Below are 25,525 nucleotides of genomic sequence, written 5' to 3' on the forward strand. Positions count from 1 at the left end.
AAAATATTCAGTTTTTATACTTGGCAACAAAATCTTTATAAAATACGCAACACATCTTTAATATTAAAAATATTACGTAGCAGAAAGATGTACGTAACATAATATTTTAATTAAAATCTTTGTCGATAATCTCTTAATTTCAATAGTTATTTGCATTTAATGTGCCAGTCAGTCTTTTGATAAATTTAAATTTACTCGGTAACTATCTTAAAATTAAACGAGTTATGATGAAAAATTACAATTTTTTTTTTATTAAAACAAAGTAATGTGAAGCAATAAAAATTTCCGATATTTATAAAAAATTCCTGGAGTTACCGAGTTACCTTGAGTTACCGTCACTCAAAACCGAATTAAAAAGGTTTGAATAACTTTTCAAAAATTAGAAGGAGAATTTCACTATAAAGCCGCAAATAAAATTGTTTGTAGTTTTTTTTTCGACAGAAACAAACTGCCCTTTGTTTTTTGTTTTTTTTTTTAAATAAACTGTTTTCGTAAATTTATTACGAAAACCTTTAACTGAATTTATTATTTTTTTTGTTAAAAAAATACTGAACAATTGCCTCGTGCATTGTGCAAGGCTAGACCAATCATTACTAATTAGTTTTAATATATTTATATGAGCATCTTTTTCTGTAAACTATCGATATATTAATTAAAAATAAAATTATGTAATTTAAAATGGACATTTTTGTAAAATATAATAAAACAAATTTCTAAAAACTCCTAAAAAATAATAGGTTTAAAAACAACTAACCGTTATATTAAAACTATTATGAATTCGGGGTTTCAGTCTAGAACAATATAGCTATTATAAAAAACGGGGTAACTCTGGGGAGCTGTTTTTGGAGCTGCAATGGGGGTGTTCTTATAATATCTTTGAAACCAGTCTTCCGATTTTCAAAATTTAACGGGATATTTGCTAGTATTATACAAGACAATGATGGAACCAAACCAGAACAAAAAGAGCCATGCTTATCAGCAATGTTTTTTTCGGCAGTCGTGTTTTTTAATTTTTATATTTCCTTTCAAGAATTTTTTATTTTAGTGAATAGTAGATTTAAAAGCATTATTAAAATAAACACACCAAGCTTTACTGCATCGTAACTTTTTTACATTTTTTATATCCGACTTAAATCTATAAACCTGATATTTTGCGCACTTACTTAAAATGACTCGCAGATGGGCAGATCACTTTAAAAATAAATAGAACAAATTGTGTTTGTTTTTATACAGAAAATGCAACTTGGTCTAAACTACAGAGATACAGAGATTCATGTAACTATTAACTTTTGTAAAGTCGGAACGGATGTTTAAACACCAATACCGATCTGATTTTGATGTAGGGGAGACTAGGGCTCGTTACAGTGGCAAGTTGTTACAATGAATTTATGTCGGAAACCATAGAGCGCAGCACTGTGATATTTTTACTGTAGAAGCATACTGTTGATAGCCATTTGTGAGGGAAGTATCGTTGAGTTAGTGTGCCTTATTTTGAAGTTAACGTGAAATGTTTCGAGTATATTTTCTTAAAAATCTGAATTTATTTTGGGATATTAATCCTTTTTTGTATATTGATCTAATTTTTTTTTCCAGCGAATTAGTTGTAGTGAAGAAATAATTAATATGGCTACTCTCGGGGCTAGTGTTTCACCAGGCAAGGGGCATGTTGTGCAGTGTAATAATTTGCCCTATTTAAAAAAATATTCCTTTTTTTTTTCAGGAATTTACGAACGTACGTTAAGAAATCTGACAGAGGTCAACGTCGATTGATGTTTATAAGAAAGAGCGGAAGAAGTTAGCAAAGATGTTTCTATCAGCCAGTCCGGCAGTCCGGTTTACTTAATAAAATAAATATTATTTCACTCTCTCGTTTAGTAAAAAAGAATAATAATGCCAAAAGTACTCAAGACGGAACTTCAGTCAACGTTGAGTATTGTCGGCCTCGCCAGTTATTATCAGATACTCAAGAGACTGAATTAGCGGACTATATTAAATTCAGTACTAAAATATACTATTGCCTGATTGCAAAAGTACACCGTCTAGCTTTCGAGTTCGCAATCGCCAATAAAATGAATGCTGCCGCTTAACCGGTCTGAAATCGGAATAATATCTAGCTTGATTTTCCGAATTTTTAAAACGCCATCTTTCTCTTGTTACGAACTCCAGAGGCTGCAAGCTTTGTTAGGAGACTAGCTTTAATAGTCAAACGGTCAAAGAACGTTATGATAATTTGCCAGAAGTGTACGATAAGTACGCATTTCAAGCAGCGGATGTGTGGAATATCGACGAGACGGGTGTAACTACTATCCAGCGACCAAAGAAAATTATTGCTCAGAAAGGAGTTAAACAAGTAGGAGCAGTTACATCTAGAGAAAGTGGTGAGCTTGTTACAAATTTTTTTTTTAAGTTAATGCTAGTAGGAATTCCATACTTGCACTTTTCGTAATTCAAAGAAAAATTTACCGTTCTCATTTTGTTAATGGGGTTCCGTAGGCGGAAATTCCAGCGGATGGGTGACTAATGTAGAATTTTTACTGTTCATACAAAACTTTGTAAAAAGCACGAGATGTTCGGAAGATCATCCAGTTCTTGTACTTGACAACGACGTATCTCAGGTGTCAGGATTAGTTATATCTTATTGTAAGAAAAACGGGATTGTTCTTTCGTCGTTCCCACACCTCACACAAATTACAGCCACTAGACCGCTAGACTGGACCGTAAACGGCCTTTAAAAGTACATGAACTCTGCTCGTGACACTTGGATGAAGTCTCATTCGGGTCACACCATGACTATTTACGACTTCCATTGTCGGTATAGCGTTACCGAATGCCACTATACCGCAAAATTTTCAATCAGGATTTCATTATAGTGGAATATGGCCATTTGATGGCGAAATATTCACGGACGTAGAATTTCTTCCGGCGTACGTAACAGATCAACCGACAGAAAATCAGGAAGAAAAAATCAACCGATAGAAGTCAGTGTGAATTAGACGTACAAACGCCTAGCCTTACAAGCCCTGTTAGAATAACTGAACCTGAACCCGTAGCTTATTCTTCTTGTTAAAACTACATTGAGAGTAGTAGTATTTTCGAAACCTCCAGCATTAGCGGCATCTACATCAAGACTTATTAGTGCCAGTAAACTTCAACTGTACCCTAAACCTTGCGGCAGAAGAAAAGAGAACTGAAGAAAGTAAACGAAAGAAACTGGAAGCCACTAAAAGAAAGTTGTTTACATTACAGACAAAAAATATCAAAATAAAGAAAATACAAAAAGCAAAAAAGAAAGCAAAACGTTCCCGAAAAGGGTTTAGAAGAAGAGGATTAGTGCATTGAATGTTCTAATACAAAGTGGTCTTATAAAAGACCACTTTTATCACTTGATAAGACCAAAAGGTCTTATCAGAAGATTGGGTAGAATGTAAAAATTTACAGTATGTCTAATATTAGTATGTATCTTCTGGTATTGCAAACAGCATAGGAACATTTTTATAAAAAAAGGAGATCCCACGGAAACTGACTTAAGAAGCAAAAACGTTTTTTAATTTTTTTTAATAATTTCTGATAACATTTTGTGTTTTTAAGTCGTAGCTGTTAATAAAAATATTATATGTAATAACTGTCGATCAACGAGAACAAACTGGATCCAAATATTTTTGCTAAAAATTTTGATCTTTTTTCCAATTGTAGTTTAAATACTGCATACTTAAGTTTCTAATATTTATAAACCCAGTGATATATTTGTAATAAAAATCTATCAAGATTGAAGTCGGGAAAGTTAAGTAGCTCTTTGCCGGATCTTTTTTTATTTAAAGACGTCCCTGGTTTAGTAAATCAAGGTCCAAAAACCATGAAATATTTAACGGTTGATAATATTTTTAGATCAAATTATTTCGACTGTGTACTAATGCAAATGCAATTTACTCCTTAAAAGAAAAGATCCGATACAACTACTCGATTAAGGGAGTTTAAATCCAAAATTTCATACTGTCGACTCATAAGTCAGAAATTATGAAAGTTTCATATCTAAAAAAAGTATCATAACGAAGCACGATTTATTTTTAATATGGAGTACGTTAAAGAATTATGAAAGGAGTCATTTAATATTTTTACAAATACATATTACATAAGATTTTTGTATTACCATTTATTCAAATTAAATTCTTTTTATTAATTTTAATCTCGTCTTAATCGTATTTAATAGTCTTATTTTATGTTACTAAGACTTTTTGCCGCCTAATAAAGAAATAGTTATTTTTAAATTAGGTGCTTAAAAATTGTATTAAAAAGGTACACCGTTCTAGTTTTTCATCATTCACTGTCGTTAGATTCTTTTAAAGAAATTAATTACGGTGCTTTGTTTCAATCGTAATAGACACGGGTTAAATATTGTTTGCGACCTGTTATTTTAATTTCATCGGAAAATAACGCATTCACCGGAAACCGTATGGAAATATATTTTCATGAATTCGTAATTCTTTTTTAAAATAAAATATTTTAATCCTTTTTTGAGGTAATTTTTTTTTAAAACTATTTAATAACTAAAGAATTTTATTATAAAAATAATTGCTTTAATAAGGTAAATTTATAGAAAGACAATTCTTGATAACATTATGAGATAAACCGTATTTTTTTTGACCTACTTTATTACATACAAACGTATATTTATTGTTAATAATATTATGTAACAACTGCAAAGTTTTTGTCGGTGTGCGCGTGTGTGTGATGTAACGATACTAGTATTATTAAATATGACGTAAAGTATGTAATGGTATAAACGACTGAATATGTACCACTTTTAATAGCATTACAGTACTGTTCTACTGTACGTGATGTGATCAGAGGGTATAATAACGCTAGTAACATTAGAGAAAGAAATACAGTATTAATATTATTATTAGTATTGTAGAATACAGAACGACCATGAGAGCGAGCTAGCAGCGTGCTAAAGTACATAATATGATGGCGTGCAAGCGTGAATCGTAAGCTGTTTAGAAAGGCCACAATGTTTTTTGACACATATCAGCTGATCAGCTGTAGAGGACAGCTGTTGTTTGTTGGGGTTCCCCTTCTTCTTATCGAGCCTGTTCTTTCTTTCCTCGGTTCTGTTTCCAGTTCGGTTTCGGCGAGGAAGTGGGTTCTGTGACGCCTCCCTGCGCGTCTATTTTCATCCCCACCTTTTTTTCTATTAACAGCTGAGTTCTGAGCTCTCAACAGCCACGCATTTCGATGTGTTACGATAAGTATTGACGGTAAGAAACTAGTCTTTATTACGGTTACGCATGACAAGACGTATCTTTATCTTGTATGAGGATAAACTTTATTTATTTATTAGAAACGAAAAATAATAGGCTTCCTCTCTAATATTTATTTTACTTAAGTTATGTAGGGTCTAATACAAGTGAATATTTGCTGTAAAATGACAGGAAATATCGGAGCAGAGAAACGCAGTATAATCTTCCTTCGTTAAATGTTGTTCGCGGAAAGAAAAAACTCATCTTTTTTACTTACTACATGTTTAGAGTATGAACTAGATTTATTATGATTATTATTATTATAATGTTTTTTCTTTTTAATAAAAAATTAAGTCGCAATTCAGCATTACAACTATTTTGCAAAATTGCAAGTATTAATAAAATATTTTGACATTTTAACATATTTATTAATTTGTATAGTATTATATTATCGTTCACGATTTTAGCATCTGTTAAAATAGATGTGTGTAAAATAATTACTTCTCACAATTTACTACTCTGAGTCGAAATTTTAGCGTCGTAGCCTTACACCCGGAGATCCTGGGTCCGAATCCCGGTCAGGTACGACGTTTTTCATACGCTAAAATGTTTCCAATCTGTATTCCCAAGTACAAGTTTCGAGTTATACGATGAATCTATAATTAAAAAAACAATTTCTCAAAAATAGTTAATAAAATTTTGATAAAAGTATAGTCTAAGAAACACTTAATTTCTTACTTAAAAATGTATTAATTATAGCTAATTATCAAAACGGTATTGAAAAAATAAGTCGGATCAAAAAATTTATATTCCTGAAATTTTAATTAATTTCTTAGTACAAAAATCCATTAAAAAAATGATTAAAATCGGGTTTTAAAAATCTACTGCATCATTAGAGCGATGGAAGAAAGTACTTCACTCCTCATTTTCCCTAGTAAGCCTGGCATGGGATGTTTATTATTTTCGAGAATGATTTGTCGATTTATGTTAACATTTTTCGAGTGCGACACGTTTCTTATATCAGATCATCCACAGTTATTTGGCATATTTATAACTGTATGATATGCAGTATTTGTGCGGTTAGAGTTATTATATAATGATAAAATTAAATTTAGTTTTCACAACAGCCTAAAGAACGTCATGTGACATACAAATTGGAAAATAATTTTCAAAACGTATCTTAATTTGTTTTCTTTTTGAAAGGCAATAATTAAAAAAATTAAACGAAAAATATTGAATGATAGTATAAACGGTAACTTAATTTTGTTCCTTAACGTATTTTTGAATAATTCACAAAAATAAGGTGTAATAGAAGTCAAAATATTTTTCTAAAAAACATTATTCTAAAAACAAAAATGATCGTTAAACGTCAATAAAATTGTGACGTAATGAGTTGAATACGACTTGATCTTTTATCCTGTAGTAATCCATAAATAAGAAAGTCAGAATTTGTTCACTCATAGTGTAATCCATCTCTACTCCTAATTTATTATTATTATTTTGTAAATTTTACTTTCTGTGCTTTTTTAATATAAGATAGTTGTTGGTAAAAAGTATGTCATCCTGAGAATTTGGTTTTCTTGATATTTAAATTCAAAATTACTAATATTTTGGTTAAAATTCTGCATCTTACTTTTATTTATTTTAGTATCTTAGAAATAGTGTAACCGTGACTATTTTAAAATTATGAAATTTGGTGTTAGAGGAATTTTTTTAATATTTTGAGTATTTTTAAATCCTCTCTGATTTTCTAAACCAGTTTATTTTTGTTTCTCTTAAAAAAAATAAAAAATAAATTTAGTTATAGTTATTTATCTGCTCTCGTTCATTGTATACAGATGTCCGTAAAATTTTAATTTTGTTTTTCTGATTGTATATTTTTTCAAAACCTTATAAATTCCTCTATTTTTTTTTCAGATTTATAAATATTTTTTTCATATTTTGAACCATGTCCTTGAAATTCTCTTTTGTATTTTCTGATTTATTTTTGTGAAAGGTTTTGTATGTATAGTCTATATATAAATACATATATTAATTTATTAACTTGAAATTAGTTTTCAACCTTTATTAAAGATATAAAAGAAAATATTTTCTTCCAGAAACCCAAAATATTGGCATTTGACACGTTATATTTACGATTATGTAAGACCAGACTACTTTTAGTAATAAATTGAAGACTGTTATCCATTTTTTGAAAATAAGTTACCGTGTTTAATTAAATTTAAACGTTATCCCTGGGGAAAGATTTTAATTTTTTTAAGCTTAATGCAAGTGCCAGAAAAGTTCAGTGATTTTGATTATAAAATTTCAAATTTATGCCAAAGAGTTCATTGATAGATTTTCATTTTAAATTGTTAGAAAAAAATACAAATTTTGTTCAAACTTATTAATTTGTTGTGCTTTCTTTCTTGAAAGATCAAACCAATTCGAGTTTTAGTTATTTATTAATCTTTAAAACTAAACAAGGTAAACCATTATTTGTAATATTATGTATAATTATACTTACATAAATTAGTATATTTAGTAACATAAGAAAAAACCTCATAAATTTTTTTTAAATTTTAGATTCTTTCAGGGTATAAAAATCATTAAAAAAGAGGAGGGCACAATCTTTTAAATATAAATATTTTGATTCTGGCAGTAAATTAATAAAAATATTTGGGTTAAATTATAACAGTGAGGTTTTATTCTTGAGGTTTAAAAAATCTTTCCGATAGATACTTTTTATCGCAAATCTTTTGATATCTGAATGGTTTGAAATTTCAGTCTTTTTATGTATGCATTGCAAAGAAAAATTTCTGGAATAACAGTTAGCTTAATTTTTTTTTAGACCGACATACAAGCTCTGAGTTTTAATGTAATTATAAAATATCACGTCAGTTTTTTTTTTAGAAAAATGTAATTTATAAAGAAGGAAAAATGTATAATTGTACTTTTATGTAATACTAGTATCCTTAGACAGATCCCTTGCATTATGTTCGACTCCATTCTCCTCGATTCCGAGTTAAATTTTAAAGAGTTGTAACTCCCATTTCATTTTAAATCGTTTGTAATTGTAAATTTTCTTCGATCCCTCTTTTTTCACCTTATAATGACGGTTTTACATCTACTGATTTAATCAACTCTTCTCTTCTCACGATTCGTTTGTCCCAGCCGGTTAACACTTTTATACTGATCTGTTCTGGTTAAGCTTTTATTTTCGTTTATTCTCCTTCTTACTTCTTCATATTTCACTCTTTCGTCCGCGGTCGCGCGGACGAAAGAGTGAAAATTTTCGAATTTCGAATAGTTAAAATGTTTTTTCCTTCGGGACACGTCCACATCTTATATGCATGCAGAAAGACTCGTAGCATAGCGTTTCACAAGTCTTTCAGTCTGGAACATCACAAGATTTTCCAAATTTAAGTCTACCTCGCTAAGTAATAACTGTATCTTTCTATTAAACTCTTCCTTAGCCTGTATTCTTATTTCGTTTTATCTTTTGCAATCTTCTGACAGTATTGTACTGTTTTAATCGCTCTTCCTTCTGTTTGTAGATAATCATCGTTTTATTAGCTGCGATTCTCATTCTTTCTTTTCCTAATGCTAAATTCGTGCTATAATTTCTTTTAATTTTGAAATCATCCGTTGAATATCCTTGAAAAAACCATACCGACTGCAAATATTTTCCTCGCTGATACCTTCGTCCTTTTCTAGATAATTTTTATCCTATCTTCAATATAAATAATAAAAAACGGTCGGGGTAGGCAGTATCCTTCGATTACCCCTTTTTCTAGGTCTAATCGATGAGATGATGTATCCTTTATTTTTATAGTTGTTTTCTGATTCGGTTACAATTCTTTAACTAAATTTTGTACCTCCAATCTACCCTAACTCCTTGTCTTTTTTTATGGACTCTTTGTCTTTTATTTATTATTTCTGTTAGTATATCTCATTTAACACTTGACGGTGTAGTGTTTACCGTAGTCTATCTACCGCTTGACACACTTTTTTTGCAAATGATTTATAAATTTATAAAATGTATTATAAGAGAGTTTAAGTCAATGCCCGCTGTAAAATTCGGGTAGCGGTACGTTTTTTACCGTTTTAAAACATACCGGCTGAAATTCGTAAGCAGCTGATCGCTACATACGGTTTTAATAGGATGAATGAAGGAAATTTTCTAAAATAGTGTGAATATTTCCGGACGGTAGAAAAAATATGAATGACAAAATCATTTAGTCATCGTCTCGGATTATCGACTTGGAATTAGTTTCCCCGAATGTTTCTAGAGTAATTATTGGTAAAATCGTCCTTCAAAATTTTGACAAAAAGATTTGTACGCCTTGGGTATCGGATATGTTTACAGAAGACTAGCGGTAAAGGTATGGCGAATGTATTTTGTAGTTTGGATCGCTAGGATAAAGTGGAAATAATTTTGGGCTAAGGTATGTGGTTATAGTTAAAAAAAATTTTAACTTAAGTATATTTTTGTAAAAATTATTATAATTAAAGGGTTTTTCATTTCAAGGTAATCGTCGAACGTGGGACTGTTTTTATCGTTGTGAGACTAATAAGGATGTGTTACTAACTCCAGTAATAAGTGGTAGTCGGGAGACATAACCGTGGAACTGAGTGAGGGATCGGTAGATCTCGATCATTCAATAGCTTGTTTATTTTTTTAGAAAACATCGGTGAAAGACCGTTAGAAGTTAGTTAATTACGTTATTTGATGTTTTCTAATGTGTAAAATTAAAAAAATAATAATAAAATTCTTCGTAGATTCAAGAAAGAAGCGTGTAGCATTTTCATGAAAATCTGCGTAGCTGTTGCGGCATGGCGTATAGGATCACCGATAAAGACGAAAATTAATATGAAACGCCGAGAATTACGAATCGTTTATTCAAATCATTAATAACTTTCCGCCTTCATTTTCTTTTATTTCCAGACATATATTTACGTAAATTCAACTGACAAATTTTCTTGTATTTTACGATCATTCGAATGAAAAAAAATTCTTTCTGAACCAAACTGATCGTATGACCTTTTAGGCTACTCGTGAGGCAAGTTCTGTTATTACCACAACGAAAACCGGTATATGCGTGTGTGTGTGTGTGTGTGTGTCTTGTGTGTAATCTGAGTTACTTTCCCTTTAACAGAAACCCCTTATTGATATATATGTATCCTGCCCTATAAACTAGGAATTTAATATTTTTCTAACGTGTAAGCACAATAATAGGAAACGGGAGAAGTCGAAAAGAGCAGTCCTTTCTCAATGTTTTCGTTATTTTGTTTAATTTTTACGTATTAAGAATAACAGAAAAGCAAATATAAATTTCGTAACAAATGTTTGTGTATTATTTATTTACGTTTTATTATTTAATAATAGATCAATATTTCCAGTACTTGGTGGCCCTTCGGTTATAAATTATGAATTTCTACGTTAGTACGTTATCGTAAGTTTTCGATTAACTTTCGAATATGTTACGTATATACTACATATCAGCAAGTAAAATAGTGAATTGCGGAGTAAACAAGTACGTTTACGTCAGTTTAGAATTGCAACATTCATCTTCCCTTAAAAAAATTATTAAAATGAAAAAAAAGAAAATCTGCAGTAAATGAAAACACGTACCGAACAAGCCGCGTGTTGTGCCAAATTAAGTTTTTGGCATCTATATTTAACATTCGCATCTTTTCGTGTTCCAATTTTTTTTTTAAATCACAGTATTAGCTTAACCTAAATGCCAACGATATTTATTTTACGCGAGCACTATTTCAGAACTTTTATTAAAAAATTAAAAGAAAAAAATAAGAGAATTTTTTACCAAGATCAGTTATATACGTTTGAATTTTTTTACGCTACTTTAATTTGTATTATATTTTTAATAAAACCAGTTTTCTGAAAAGGATAAATTTCAGAGCTATGTTTCTTGTACGGCATTATACATACATAGGTACATAGGTTACATAGGTATTCGTTTTATTAGGTAAAATGTTATGCTGTTTATTTAAAATAAATTGACACCTCATTTGTAGTCGGTGTGTTTGTTCTATTATAACTAATAATGGAAATTATTAATTACTTTTAGTTCGGTTAGCGAAGGAAGTGAGAAATAAAAAATTGTCGAACTTCATAATATTTGTGACCCAGTATAATAATTTCAGCTACATTTCTGCTGTTTATCAACCGATTGTTTATACCGTTCATAAAAATCGGGAATGATGGGATATTTTATACATTGATGTATATACAGGATTGAATATTTGTCAACTCTATAAGTATATATATAAAATAATAGAAAAAAGTTCATATAAACATGTGTCGGAACGCTTCGTTTTTCAGCTGTCGGTTCCAAAAAATTTCATCTTTAAAGATAAAATGAAACCGTACTGAAATTGTTGTAACTTAAAAATTTGGTAATTTAATATAATCTTTGACCTGAAAACTTTAAATAATACTATTAAATTATCATCTTATTTGATTTCTTTGCTTATTTATTTTTTTATAATTGTTTTTTTTAAGGTATTTTCCAATACGTAACGATTCTTGTTTCGGTTTAAAATTATAATACATTTTTTTTTTTACACATCCGGTCTTTTTAAGTAAAAGTCAAATTTCTGAACCGCTTCTTCTTCATTGACGTCGGTTACATAGATTTTCTGAGAATTAAATTCTCTAGAAATTTACTGTCAATTTAATGACTTTATTTTACATCGAATCTAAAAAATTGTGTTTTATAATAATATTTTCAAAAATTACTTGAAAACAGTTATGGAATTTATTCAAATTTTTAACTTAAAATTCATATGAAACTATTTATCCCTTCTAAAAACTTCAGTGTGGCTTCATTTTATCGTTGGACCAGAAACCAGAATAAAATTTGTTGCAAATATAACTAGTAAACGAAACGTCGTTTATATAAACGTTTTTCTTTATTTGATCTTTTAGAACATGTTCTGACATTTTTTCGGTTTCTTTGTGAGACAGTCTTTGTGTGTGTGTGTTCGCGTGCGCGCGCGTCTGTGTGTACACAGGTGATCAACTTAAGATGGCCGCCACTGGGACCTCATAAGTTATAGGTTTTATGAAAAACTTTAAATGAGGAACCTTCCCTAGATTATCCCTCGTTAAAAATAGATAAAAAATCTATTAAATCTATTAAATATATATATATATATATATATATATATAAGTCAACTCCTGATATGATTTTTACTTGATTTAAAATTTTTTAAATCAATTGAACGGCATAAAAAATGTTAAGTTATTACTTTTTATTATATTATATTATATTATATATATATATATATATATATATATATATATATATATGTGTGTGTGTGTGTGTGCGTGTAAATCAATGCCCAGCAAAACCTACTGAAAGTAAATTACTGAAAATCTGTACGCACATTCTTCTTACGGTGTAAGTGTACACTGTTGTAAATGTACGGTGTAAGGATATTTTGAAATTCCGAGTTTAAAGAGTGATGTAGAGTAACAATGACATTTTTTAAAAAAATTTTCCGTACAAATGAAGATATCAACTTGATTTTTGGTGTAATAATTCATGTCATGTGGATGGATATTTAAAAATAATTTCTAGATTTTTCAAAATTGGATCTTAAAAAGATCTTAAAGAAAAGTAAAACAATTTGAAGAATGATTGCAAATTATCCCCATTTTCGACTTTATTAAACTAGATATTCTATAGATTTGGAATTGAAAATACTGTTCAAATAAATATCTTAAAACCGTTTTCGGGTTGTTTTTAGTTTCGATTTTTTAAGGCTGCGTCGGTGTACGGCGCGGCGGCTCAAGCAGCACAACCATTGCCACTGTTACTGAATGTGCGACGTGATTGGCTCCACCTACCTCCGGTTAATTGACTAAAAAACATAAGTTATCAAAATTTTAGCGGGAAATGCAAGTAAATATATAGCGCGGGCGAAGCCACGACGGGGATGCGAGTGTATATATATAATAAGATAAATCGGTTTTGTAATTTAAACTTCACATCATTTGATTGTGTATTCAGTAAGTAATGATAAAAAAATCAATCTTAAAGTAAATTGTGTTTAATTGTTTGGATGTTTCCCGTATTATAGAGGGTGATTTAACCTCATAATTACCCCGTCGATATCTTAGCGCAACCAGTAGATTATATTTCTGACTATGTCGATTTCCGGTTGGATTCATTGTAATCGAAAATTTTCTTCTGAATCTGACTGACATGTTATGAAAATCAATTGAATGCTATAAAAAATGTTACGTATTTCATTTTTTTGTTATTTATTAATTTTTATTGAAATATTGCTTCTATCGGAAACGTTTGTGAAAAGTAAACTTTACGAGTATGAAATTTTATTCGTATTTTCGACGATATAAGTTAACTGCATGAATCGTTTAGAAAGATGTATTCAGTGTTAAGATAAATTATATATAAAAAAATAATATAAAAACTAATGGAACGGTTTTAAATTTCATATCGATTAGAAGTTGTTTTATTTAGCAATTTTCATAGTTTACACCACGTTAAACTTACACAAAAATAACAACTCTTCATTAAATGAAATATTATTATTATTATTTATTTTTGTTATTTAACTCTACGGAGTATCTCTTTTGTTATTTTCATATAACTTCTTTTACATCTCTAAGATTCTATTTAGTTTTCTATTATGTCTTTCTCCAAAAGTTGTTTTGAAATAAAATGAGAATTCACTTTGTATGGCTATTTCTATCGGTTCCAGTTCTTTACATTTCCTTTTATAGAAAATGTTTAGTTTCTTTTTTTGCACATTTTTCAATATAGTTCCATTTATTGTATTTACGGATCGTCAGTAACATACTGTAATTGAAATATCTCCAAGCCTTACGTATGAATCAAATAAAAAACTTACGTATTAGAAATTGGGATATTTCTGTACAATAAAAGGTTTAAACATTACTGAAGATACTCGTAGTTTATTTTATATTGTTATTTATTTTTTTTTATACTAATAATTGACTCAAATTGACCATGTTTTTTTTTTTAAATAGATAAATCCTTGTACGAATACCGAGGTGTAATAAAAAAACTGGGAAAAATAACATTATGTCATACTATTTTAATTATGATTAAAATTTTCTCTTAAAATAATTACCTTTTTTTTACGTCTTTTAATTCTATGATGTTATTAGTGTTAGTAGATCTAAAAGAAAGTTGAATAGCGAGTTGATCATTCCAGTATTCTATTTCATCATATTTTACTAGATTGCTGGTCGCTTTACATGTGGGTCAATGTTTTTAGGTCGTTCTGTGGAAAGGCTGCTTAGTGGTTTGTGTCGGGTCAGCTGTTGTACTGCAGCCAGTGCGCATACCTATTGCGCAAGGTCGTACTTTCAGATACAAGAAGTAATAAACTACACTCTAGGCACGAGCGCAACGCTAGCACGCGCATTGCATTTGCTAAGCGCATGAAAATAAAAATTTCTCCATCGGCGTCTGCCGTTTCCTTCAATATAGTCTTACGTTTTGAAAATGGAATTTAACAACTAATATTATAATTTAAGAAACAATAAATAATTAGAATAAAAATCGTAAGTTTTAAAGAGATTTATACCGACGTAGAACTGATTTTGTTGATTTCTTGTAATGTGTTTGTCGTTAAAAAATTGGTTTTAATAGTTCGATTAAAAATATTAAATGTATTCTGATTTTACTCACAGTATTTTATTTGTCACGTTTTATCGTTTTAGAAAACTATAATTATTATAAGAATAAGTCGAATACAAAAGCTACAACTTTTACACGGTAGGCATCAACGCTATTTTGAAAATATCAAAAATTAAATTCCTTAAAAACTGTTCGTACAGTAGGAATAGTTTAGGTCAATCGGTGGATTACTTAACGCGCGAAAATCAAACTGTAGTTTTAACAACTTTTACTGTGATTCAGCGGTGTTAATTTTATACCGAAAAAATCGGGTAAAAATATTTACAGAAGATTACATCGCCCGTATTATGTATATAACGACGTCTCATTTTATTCATTCGGTTTGATGTTTATCTGTTTGTTTTAAATTTTGCACCAGAATTATGCCGGGAGTTTGTAACGGTCACGACCGGCCCGGCCATCCTTTATAATCTCAGTTAAAATAATATCACAAAACGGAAATTAGTTGTGTTTATTTTATTCTTTTTTTTTTTTTTTTTGAGACTACTGGTTTAACTGCTTTGGTCATTAGCCCAAGTGGAAATTTGTAGCGTATGAAAAATGTCATGCCTAACCCGGGACCCCGTATAAAAAGCCGAAACGCGTAAAATACTACACAATATATATTAAAAAAAATATATTTTTATCCCCTACGAGATTATAAAAATAATAATATTATAATTTTAAAATTGAATTAGTGTTTCGTACCAATTTTATGCAATTTTAATGAGTTTATTACTTTGTAGAATGTTACGTTTTGGCTTATATTTGGCGAGAAATTTTCAAAGAATCATTAAAAAATCAGTATTAAAGATTTTCTTCCGTGATCGGATTTTATTTCAAAATATTGATCAGATGGAGTATATATTAGCAAGTTATTAATATAAAAATTCATCTCAACCCCCTCCCCAAAAAAAAATTATAAAAATCATTGTAATAATATTTTTTCATGATTAATATATAAATCATAAGTTCAAAGAGTACTATGTGTACATATTTTCTGTAGCATACCCAGGAAGATAGGTTCCGAATTTTATTCCTAGTTATTTATTAATGAAAACAAATATTTAATAATCTTTTTCCACAAACCTACTTTCATTTCTTGTATTAATTATAATAAACCACCTTCGTAGTTATGTGAATATCTACATATATATATATATATATATGTATATATATATATATATATATACATTTTTAAAAAATTATATGTCTACGTTTGATTATTGATTCATAAATAAATAATGAAGGAAACCGTCAGTGATTTTACATCACTTACATCACTTTTTACATCTTTAAACTTACACTAGCTTTCATATTTCCTTCCTACTATTTTCTATGCGATATCTTTCTAACGTAGCCTTAAAATTGTAACTAAATTTCTAAATGTTCTTTAGATGATGATACCTAATATAGTATGACAATTAAATATGATAGATTATAGATCGATGATAAGCTATTCTCTCATCGATTTATCATTACCAATCGTATATAATAATTTTAAAGTAAAAATATTTAAGGTTATTTCTTTTGGTAATGTAATCTACGCGGCCATTTCAAGAGAATTTATGATCAGCCATTATAATTGAGAATTTCACTCTAATAAGTCTCGCATCAGGTTTTTGTTTGAAAGTGTAGTTTATGTCGGTTATGGATTCAGAGTTCTCGGCAGTTTTCGATTGCTGTTCTTTCGAATCGTATACCAGATAAAGAGAGATTCATTCATTAGTTTATTATAATTATCGAAGCGAACAAACTCGAGAGATTTGCAAATCAGTTCATAATTTGGTTATTTAAATAATATCGATATCGTTAAATTAAAAAAAAATCAATTTATCTAACCGTTAAAAAATTTATATGCTACCTTGATTGATGACGGTTAAGATCTTAGTTCTGTTTTTGTCTTCGTGTATTTCAATTAAAGTTTTACACTTATTACTTTATTTGTTTGGTCAATAAATTATGTATTCAAGTCGTTGTAACCTATTGATTTTTATTCATATGTAAATTTCTATTAGCGACCAGCTGTCTGCGGTTATGTTTCGAGTAAGTTTTTACAATTCCTTCCTTTTGTAATGTATTATTACTCGTATTATACCTCTTTTATTTCTTGAAACTTTATCGTTTGTAAAGAAGGTTGATTGACCTTTGAAGTTAGATAATAGTCAACCACTCTTATTCCTATCCCTTTATTTATCGTTAATGTTTGCTTTCATTTATTCTAAAAAGGGATGTCGTATTCATCGGGACATTATAAAATTTTATCATGGAAGTTATTTAGTATTCTTTTTATTACAATCGTAATAAAATATATAAATAAATATATTACAATCGTAATATATATAAGGGTTAGAAAATCAGAATATATCCGAACGTTTTTAATATCATTGAATTTTTACTCGATCTTGAAAGATAACGGTTTTTGAAAATAAAATCAGACCTAATATCGCATAATTTTATGTTTATCTGGTTGGACAAAGAAGATCTAACTTTCAATATTTTAAAGTTTTTGAGGATTCCTAGAAATATTAGATTTGAAAATAATTTAAATTCTGTTAGGTTAAAAGGGGCTAGATGCAATGGATTCCAAACTTTTTATACAAACATTTTATATATGGAGGTTAAGTTTTTTTATTTGTTCTTGAAGATAAAACATATATATATAATCTATTTATTTTTTACATATAATTGTAATGGCAATGTTTTAAAAAAATTCAAATGTAATTATACTTATATATATATATATTTTTTTTTTTTAAATTAATTTATTTTTCCGCATTTCTTTCATAAAGATTTATTTATTGTTTTGGCTCACAAAATATGTTCTATGATTTTTGAGTTTCTAAAAAATTTTACGAGTAAAATTTGTAAAATTGTTCTTTTCTTACTATTTTCTTCACTTTAAGTTTGTACTTTTTCACAATCATTTTTATGTACGGTAACTTTTACTTTATTTACGGTAAATTAGTTTAAAATTATCATTAAAAAAATAAGCATGTTTTTATATATACGTATTTATGTGCGCTCATGTACGTATGTGAAGGTGTGTTTTACACTTAAACTGTGAAATAATAATAATATACGACCGCAAGTGAATGTTCGAGTATTTAAAATCTCGATCGTTTGTACAATTTCGCTATCGCAGCAGCTATTTTAAAAATCGATAAAATTATTTGTTTATCGATCCCAGTAGTGTTAAATATTTTTGTATCGTGAAATAAATATTGTATAGTACCAGTTATTTAATAATTTAATACTTAGGGAATTTTGGAAAGAGGAAATAGATATTTAAATACATCAGCGTTAATTTTTCAAGGGATAAAATTAGGTTATTTACCAGTTTTTATGCAGATTATTATCTACTGTTATGTCAATAAAATATGATATGTAATGTTATTTGAAAACTATAATAATGCGGCGTACATGAAAATAAATAAAGAACATCTGGTTAAACGCATGTCTAGCTGTCTGGTAGCGGAAAAAACTACGTAATATCATTGTGAAGCGAACAAGGTATGATAAAATTATGAAGGTCTTAATAGCTTATATGATACACGTTACGTACAGTTTTACTTACTGACATACATACTAACACTTCATTCACTGTTAACACCTCGCAATCACCAAAACACACACACACACACACATCTATATTAATATGCATTACCCTAGATGTTGTTACAGTACGTATATAACAAATGAATAAACGAATTATTTACTTACTATATAACAAAAGATTACGTGTGTTTTTTCGTTGTAAAAATATTTGCATGCACAATCGCAGGTGTTTTATGATCGTATTAAGTATTTATGAATCAAACAGTAAGAGAGAATATGACGTGAATAATCGTTTGATTCGACCAAACTAGTCACGTAATATCTTTGGCGACGAGCTAAAAGTTTAATAACTCACATAAGGTAAAAAGTAGGCGGTAGTCTTATTTAATGCCTCAATCCATCTTCTTATAACGTGTAAAATATCAATTGTTTATTACTTTTAATTAAACACCGACTTGCAATGTCCTGAAACAATTTAAAAAAAAATTTGCATTACTTTTATCGTTACTATTTCTTAATTTAAACGATTTGGCTTAAATGAATAACCGGTAATCGATAAATATTTCTGTGAAAGTTTTGAGTGTACAAAAAAAATTTGTGCTTTCTTATTAAATCAAACTTATATAAAAATCAAATTGTAATAAAAACAAAATATTGATAAAAAAGATATTAGATTCCAATAAAATAGATACAACCGTAAACGACGTTATATCCCGCCGAATATGTGCCGGGTTACGATCTCGGCATCCTCAGCTTGGAATTACAACAAGGAAGGTATACAATGAAATCAAAAAGGAAAAAGAAGGAATTAAGGATAAAGAAGGCAGTGTGAAAGGACGATCTATCCGTAAAGGAATTTTAACAACTTCCCTACAGAGGAAAGCTGAAGTCCCACTCCGGGAGCAATGATCCGTAAAGCGTATTTTTACTCGAATAGGAACAGTAAATTATGATTATTGATTTTGCATCAGCTTATATAAGTACGACAAGAAAAATTATTTTTCCTCCAAAAATTAAACGATCATCCTAGAATACGTTTCTAATGTAACCGTTTTGCAATGAGTATCCTAAAAATATGGCTAGTGAAACGCTAGTGTATAATCGCATTTACGAATAGAAGTCTTATTCCAGCAGAATGTGTCTAAAGATATATTCTCGGTTGCAATACCGTTATCGAATGCACTTAATAGTTTAAGATGAAAGTATGTTTAAGTTATAATTTTTGCGGTTAGACTTCACATTTCATTTTTTCTCTTCAACATTTAAGTATGCTTTTATTCATACTTAAATGCTCTTATATCATTTAACATATTTATTTATTACACAAGCATACGTTTTGTATGTCAGTTAACTTTGTAATTTTAAACGAAATAATAATATGGATTGTGAAATGAAAAATAAATAGTTTTGTTTATTCATAAAAAAAGTAAATAAATGATAATAATTAAATGTCTAGTGTATTCTTTAGCCACCTACATTCACCACCATTTTGTCGTAACTAACCGGATTTTTTCTATAACAAAACTGTATTTTAGATAGATTACTTAAGGAATCTACCTATTGCAATAGGTACCATGATTCGATTTCTGGAAAATTTCGACATGACTTCGCGTTTCACATCCCCCAGACCCCAAAACCACCGTCAGCTAAAAATTTTATATATATATATTTCACTTTCTTGCGGACACGATAACTGCTGTAATTGTGCACCAATCACTTTCAAATCGTTCCTTAATAATATCTCTTGCCTCAATCTCGGTCGAGTTCGTTAACGGCCAAAATCGAACCATGTTGGGAGGTTTTAAAAAAAATCGCTGTAACTTTCTTATTAAGTAAAATGTCGAATTCGTTTAAAGTTCCCACTATTCTTTGGATAAGAGCATAAAACCTATCTAAGTAAAGTTTTTTTATATTACCAACCATTGGCCCAGGGGGTAGAAAAAATGGAGTTTTGATGATAAAAAAGAAATCATACCTCTCTTAATAGGCACAGTATCAAATCGGTTAAATTGGTCGTTAGTCGTCTAAACATTACCTAATACTTTTGTCGGAAACAATTTTTGATATGACCAACTGTTACGGCAAGGGATGACCAAAATATTGCTGGAATTGTAAGAAGATGGGGCTTGTCGTATGCTGAACATGTGAAACTTTATTCACATGCAACCATTGGCGTATTGAGTAAATTTAAAGTTTTTCTTAACTTTAAGGTGGAAATCTTTTTTATTCCTTACTTAGCACCGGTGAAGTCTACCTCCACCTTCCGGCGTGCCGAAAGGAATTTTTTTACTTGTATCTATAATATCCTTATTTTATATTTATTCTTTGAATTTTGTTTATCGGTTTTATACAATATATCTTCAAATAATAAAAGATGGCAATATTTAATATGAAATATAAAATATTGAAGATGTTTAATGTTCTCTCCCTACCCCCCCTTTAAATACAAAAACGTATTTCTTTATAGTTGTTTTATTTTGTTGATGCGTTTGTCACAACCTTTAATGTATAGCTGTAAGTAGTTTTTTCTGTACGTTAACTAATTTAACATACAATGGAATATTAGGCGTGGTTCCGTCACAATGTGAGTTTACTGATTTCCGATGTTTCTTGAACATATTAACTGTAACCTCTATACTAGACAATATTACAGGATGAATAATATGTAACATTTCTTAAAAAAAAAAAAAATGGAACTGAAAATAAAAATACCCAATTATGCGTGTGTTTTTTTCTACGGTAAATTTATATTTAGTATTTTTGGAAGTTACTGTTATATTCTAAACTAGGTTTTTCGAAATTATACATACTCCAGTTACTCGTTTTTGGACAAATACTGAAAAAAATGTTAGTATTATAATTATGAGTTAAAGTGCTTTGTTTTTCAGTTAAAACCAATTACAGAATTTACTCATTTTCGACGTCGATGTTTCGTAATACAGTGCGGTACCGTATTTTGTGAGACAACAGTAGTAGTGAATTTTGGGTATTATTTTACCTAAAGAATCTTCTTTTGAAATTGCTAATGCCATACATAAATCTGTAAATTATAGGGAAAAAATCGTAAAAATTTACAAAAGTAAATGAATTAGTATTTTTTAAATTATTAATTTCTCGTGTAAGCTTAAAACTTATGTTTGTGAATAAATATATAGAAAAAATATGATATTTCAAAATAATACTGAAAATTATTTATTTAAGTATCATAAACAATAGTTATATTTATTAATTAAAGATTTATCCTTCAGTAGAGGTTTGATTGAATAGTATACGAGAATATATTCCAGTCGGTTACTTCCATATCCCGCCCGGTTGTAGGAACTTTAAGCTTGCCTTACCTGGTTGTTTTTTAATAATATAAGGAAAAGGTTTTTTTTCAGTAGGAAGTGGGAAAATTTGGCTGATCCAAACGCCCAGCAGCCCGCACATACTGGGTGTGTGGGGTTCACCGTCTATTTGGTGGGACACGCTAAAAGCCCACTCCTTCACGCAGGGTGGTGCTGGAATTGACGTTAAGGCATAACATCAGCACCACCCTTGTCACACTTCTCATTCACAACAATAATTACATAACACATTCAGACACTATTTACACTCGATATTTACAATTAATAATATATACAGCTTAGAATATATACACTACAGCTATGCCGACCTCAGGCAACAGGACGCGTCCCGCGGGAGCCATTGGTGACGACAATGCCGAGGCACTCCTGCCACCCGCCCACGAAGGCTGGCGCCCATCGCCGTCCTCAACTGACCTCTCCTTGTCCTCCTCACGCTCCTCCTCTATTAAAATACCAGAAAAACGTGTAAAATACCAGTAACAGAAACACTCTCCATTATTAAAAACAATTTCAAACTATAAAAATCACAAGAATAATTCTCAAAAATCATCAACATTATAACCCTATTAAAAAAATAAAATTACATCGCAAAGAAAATATTACATACGATGCGATGACCATCCCATGGATTCCCTCATTTCCAGCATTGTAGTAAAATCTTTCTGAATCATAAAACAGAACAAATATTCACATGCAGTAGACATGCTCTCAAAATAATATATTAGACGAAAAAATTCATGACACCATCTTTCCGGACCGAGGCGGTACAAGATAACGTGAACTACTATTAGTGAACATAAAGAAAATACATCACAAATTTATGAACCCGACACCTAAATACGAAAACAAATATCAAACAATAAAATACGTATTTATTAACCGTTCCTTCAAAATATATAGGATACCAACTTTCATTCTCAACTCCTCAAACCACCCAAATTCACATAATCTATTTGATTTTTAGAAACATGATCTACAGATTATTCAACAAATCCATGTTTCCTGAAGATCATACAAAAACTTCAACACTATAAAATACCAAGCACATACAACAGATAACTCGTTGGCAAACTCTTACAGAACGTATATTTCGATAAAAACAATTACATACAGGAGAAAATACATCGCATTAAAACATATGAACAGACGCTGAAAAAATAAATCACAAATTAAAAAAAAAACGGATACTATGTGGCCTCAGAAGGACAAATAAAATCAAATAACTTATTACACACAGAACACAATCGCGTAACAAACACAATGCCCCGACAGTATATTAACTTGAATTGTTCCGACTGCAAGATGTTCTACATCGGTCAAGGGGGAACGCAACTTAAACAAAGATACAATGATCACTTGAAAGCTGTTCATATTAACATAGAGCTAATATTTACCGAACATCTCACCGATGCAAATCGCAAATCCGCCAATATTGATAGAAACGTTAGTATTTACACGTACACAAAAAAGGACCATTTCTTAACACATTTGAACATTATTAAATATATATTAATGCTCAACGGAGTTTTATTGATTGAAGAAATACAACTCAAAGCAAAAAAAAAAAAACTGTTGGAAAGACTCTAATTTAAAGTCTTAAAAATTAGATTCTAAAAACTCTAAATTAGGATCTTCTTAAGTTAAAAAGATCGCCAGCAACAATATCCAGGGTGCAGCATCAGTCGTTGAAGATAGTCGTAAGAATGATTAAAACATTTTCAAGTGTTTATTAAAAACGTTATATTTGTAAAATTTAGTTCGGTTTGTCATCAGTGAAGTTTATTTTTCCAAAACAATTAACGAGTAAAACGATACTCTTTCAAGTGAATTTAATCCGGTTAAAAAAAAACGCTAATTTATAGATCGTTTGATTGCAATAATCTTACCAAACAAATGTGGCTTTTAAATCGGTAAACACCTTTTTCATAGCGTCCGCTGTTTTTTTAATAACATTCGTCATTTCCATAATAAAACTATTATCGGATGGTACTCGTATATACTTATTCTTCGTTATTATTCCTTATTTTGAACTTTTTAAAATATTACATAGTAAATCGCATACGATCTCGGTCGTATTTGTAAAGCGAAGATAATGTTTTAGTAACCGATGAAGTGAGGTCGTTCGGACTGCAACAAGTACGGGTTCAATTACCTCAAATCCAGTGTACTGTTCGCACGGCCATCTTTGCGAACCCGTGGTATAACGCTCGTGAGTCATGCATCGACGACCTCCTCCTCGAGTTGTAGAAACCTGTCCTGTCTTAGACTTTTCTACCCGTAGACCTATCCATCTACCCCTTATCTGCTGAATAAAACTTGCTATCCTGTTCTTTCCCTTTTTCAAAAGTTAACTAGGCGTTTTTTTTTTTACTTTTTTTCCATTTTAAGATTTCCGGTTTTGATTTTCTTTTAAGCATATGACCACTTAATGGGGATTTTAATAATATATAGCTACTTATCTTTGTGTAGTTTTTAGTAAAATGTATTTATTTATTTTAACGTTTTCGTAAATGTTTCCTCAATATTTATATTCCGAAAATGAATGTAGAAAAATCTTTATTCTATTTCTACTGGACCTCTAATGTAACATATGCATTTGTCGAGATTCCCCGTTTCTTTACGATTCAAAGATTAAAAAAAGTAAATAAACAATGTTTTATTTGATTTTCACAATTTTTGTTTTTTAAATCACAAGAGCTGTAATTATATTAATAATTTTGCTTAATTTCTTTTTCTTGCTGTATTATACACAGCTGTTGTGATTTTTTAAATAATTTTGTGAAAATCAAATAACATATTTGTTTATTAATTTATTTATTTTTTTATTTTGATGGATTTTCAACAAGTAACGGCTTCATTCATCGATGACGTAAAACTTGTTTTAATAGGTTTTAATTTTATTTATTTTAAGCACTAGCTGCTGAGGTCTGTGATAGGCACGCCCAACGCAGCTAGGCCCTTCAGGCGGGTTACCCTGGGGGGCTGCATCTCGGAATGGGGTTATTAGGTGTCCAAAATTGATTATCTCTTGTGTAAAAATATTTTTTTTATGATTAAAATTGATGTAACGAAAGTTACATTAGAAATTTAACTTTAGAAATTGATACTAACGAATCGGGATTTTCTGCTAGTGATCGGTACATTCCGATGCCTAATTTTTGGTTATAGTTCATTATTTTATGAAAAAAAAACAATCACTTAAATAAAAAAAAAAAAAAATAAAAAAAACCATTATTAATAGATATTTCGCATACATATCGATATATAATAATATAACAAGTATACACCTGACCACCACGAGACATGTATTAACGAATCAGGATTTTCCGCTAGTGATTAGTACTTCCGGTGCTAAGCTAAGGGAGAAAACACACACAGACCCGCATACAAATGATCTTTAGTAGGGTAGGATTACAAAGATAGGTATTTATAAACAAATAAAACCCAGAAATGTTTTAAGAATGTTTTGTTGTTTATAATGTTTGTTTATATTTACGAAAGAATATAGCAGTAACATACGGTCGGTAGCAAAAATAAAATTCCCGCGCCGAACCCGTGGATTAATCGTATAAAAATTATATGTATATTTAGAGTAACGATATTTGAGATCTGTCATAGAATAGATGATTATAGTTTATATAGTGTATAAATATTAACGTAGAATGTACATCAGCAGAATAAAAATTAAAGCATTAATTAAGTAAAT

General features: G+C 29.7%; 1 protein-coding gene across 3 annotated transcripts in view; it reads left to right on the forward strand.

Annotated features, from left to right (window-relative positions):
- The window catches only part of atos (atos homolog atossa), a 379,961-nt gene that overhangs the window by 13,619 nt on the left and 340,817 nt on the right, over window positions 1–25,525 (forward strand). Inside the window, exon 1 of one of the 3 annotated variants that reach the window (XM_075363638.1) lies at window positions 5,299–5,526. The exons of the other annotated variants lie outside the window; for them this stretch is intronic. The gene's annotated coding sequence lies outside the window, so the exon portion shown is untranslated. Of the gene's footprint in view, window positions 1–5,298; window positions 5,527–25,525 lie in introns of those variants that run through there. 3 annotated transcript variants of the gene reach the window in all.

Source organism: Lycorma delicatula, chromosome 4 (assembly GCF_047948215.1).
Source record: "Lycorma delicatula isolate Av1 chromosome 4, ASM4794821v1, whole genome shotgun sequence".
In the NCBI taxonomy this organism is placed as follows: domain Eukaryota; kingdom Metazoa; phylum Arthropoda; class Insecta; order Hemiptera; family Fulgoridae; genus Lycorma; species Lycorma delicatula.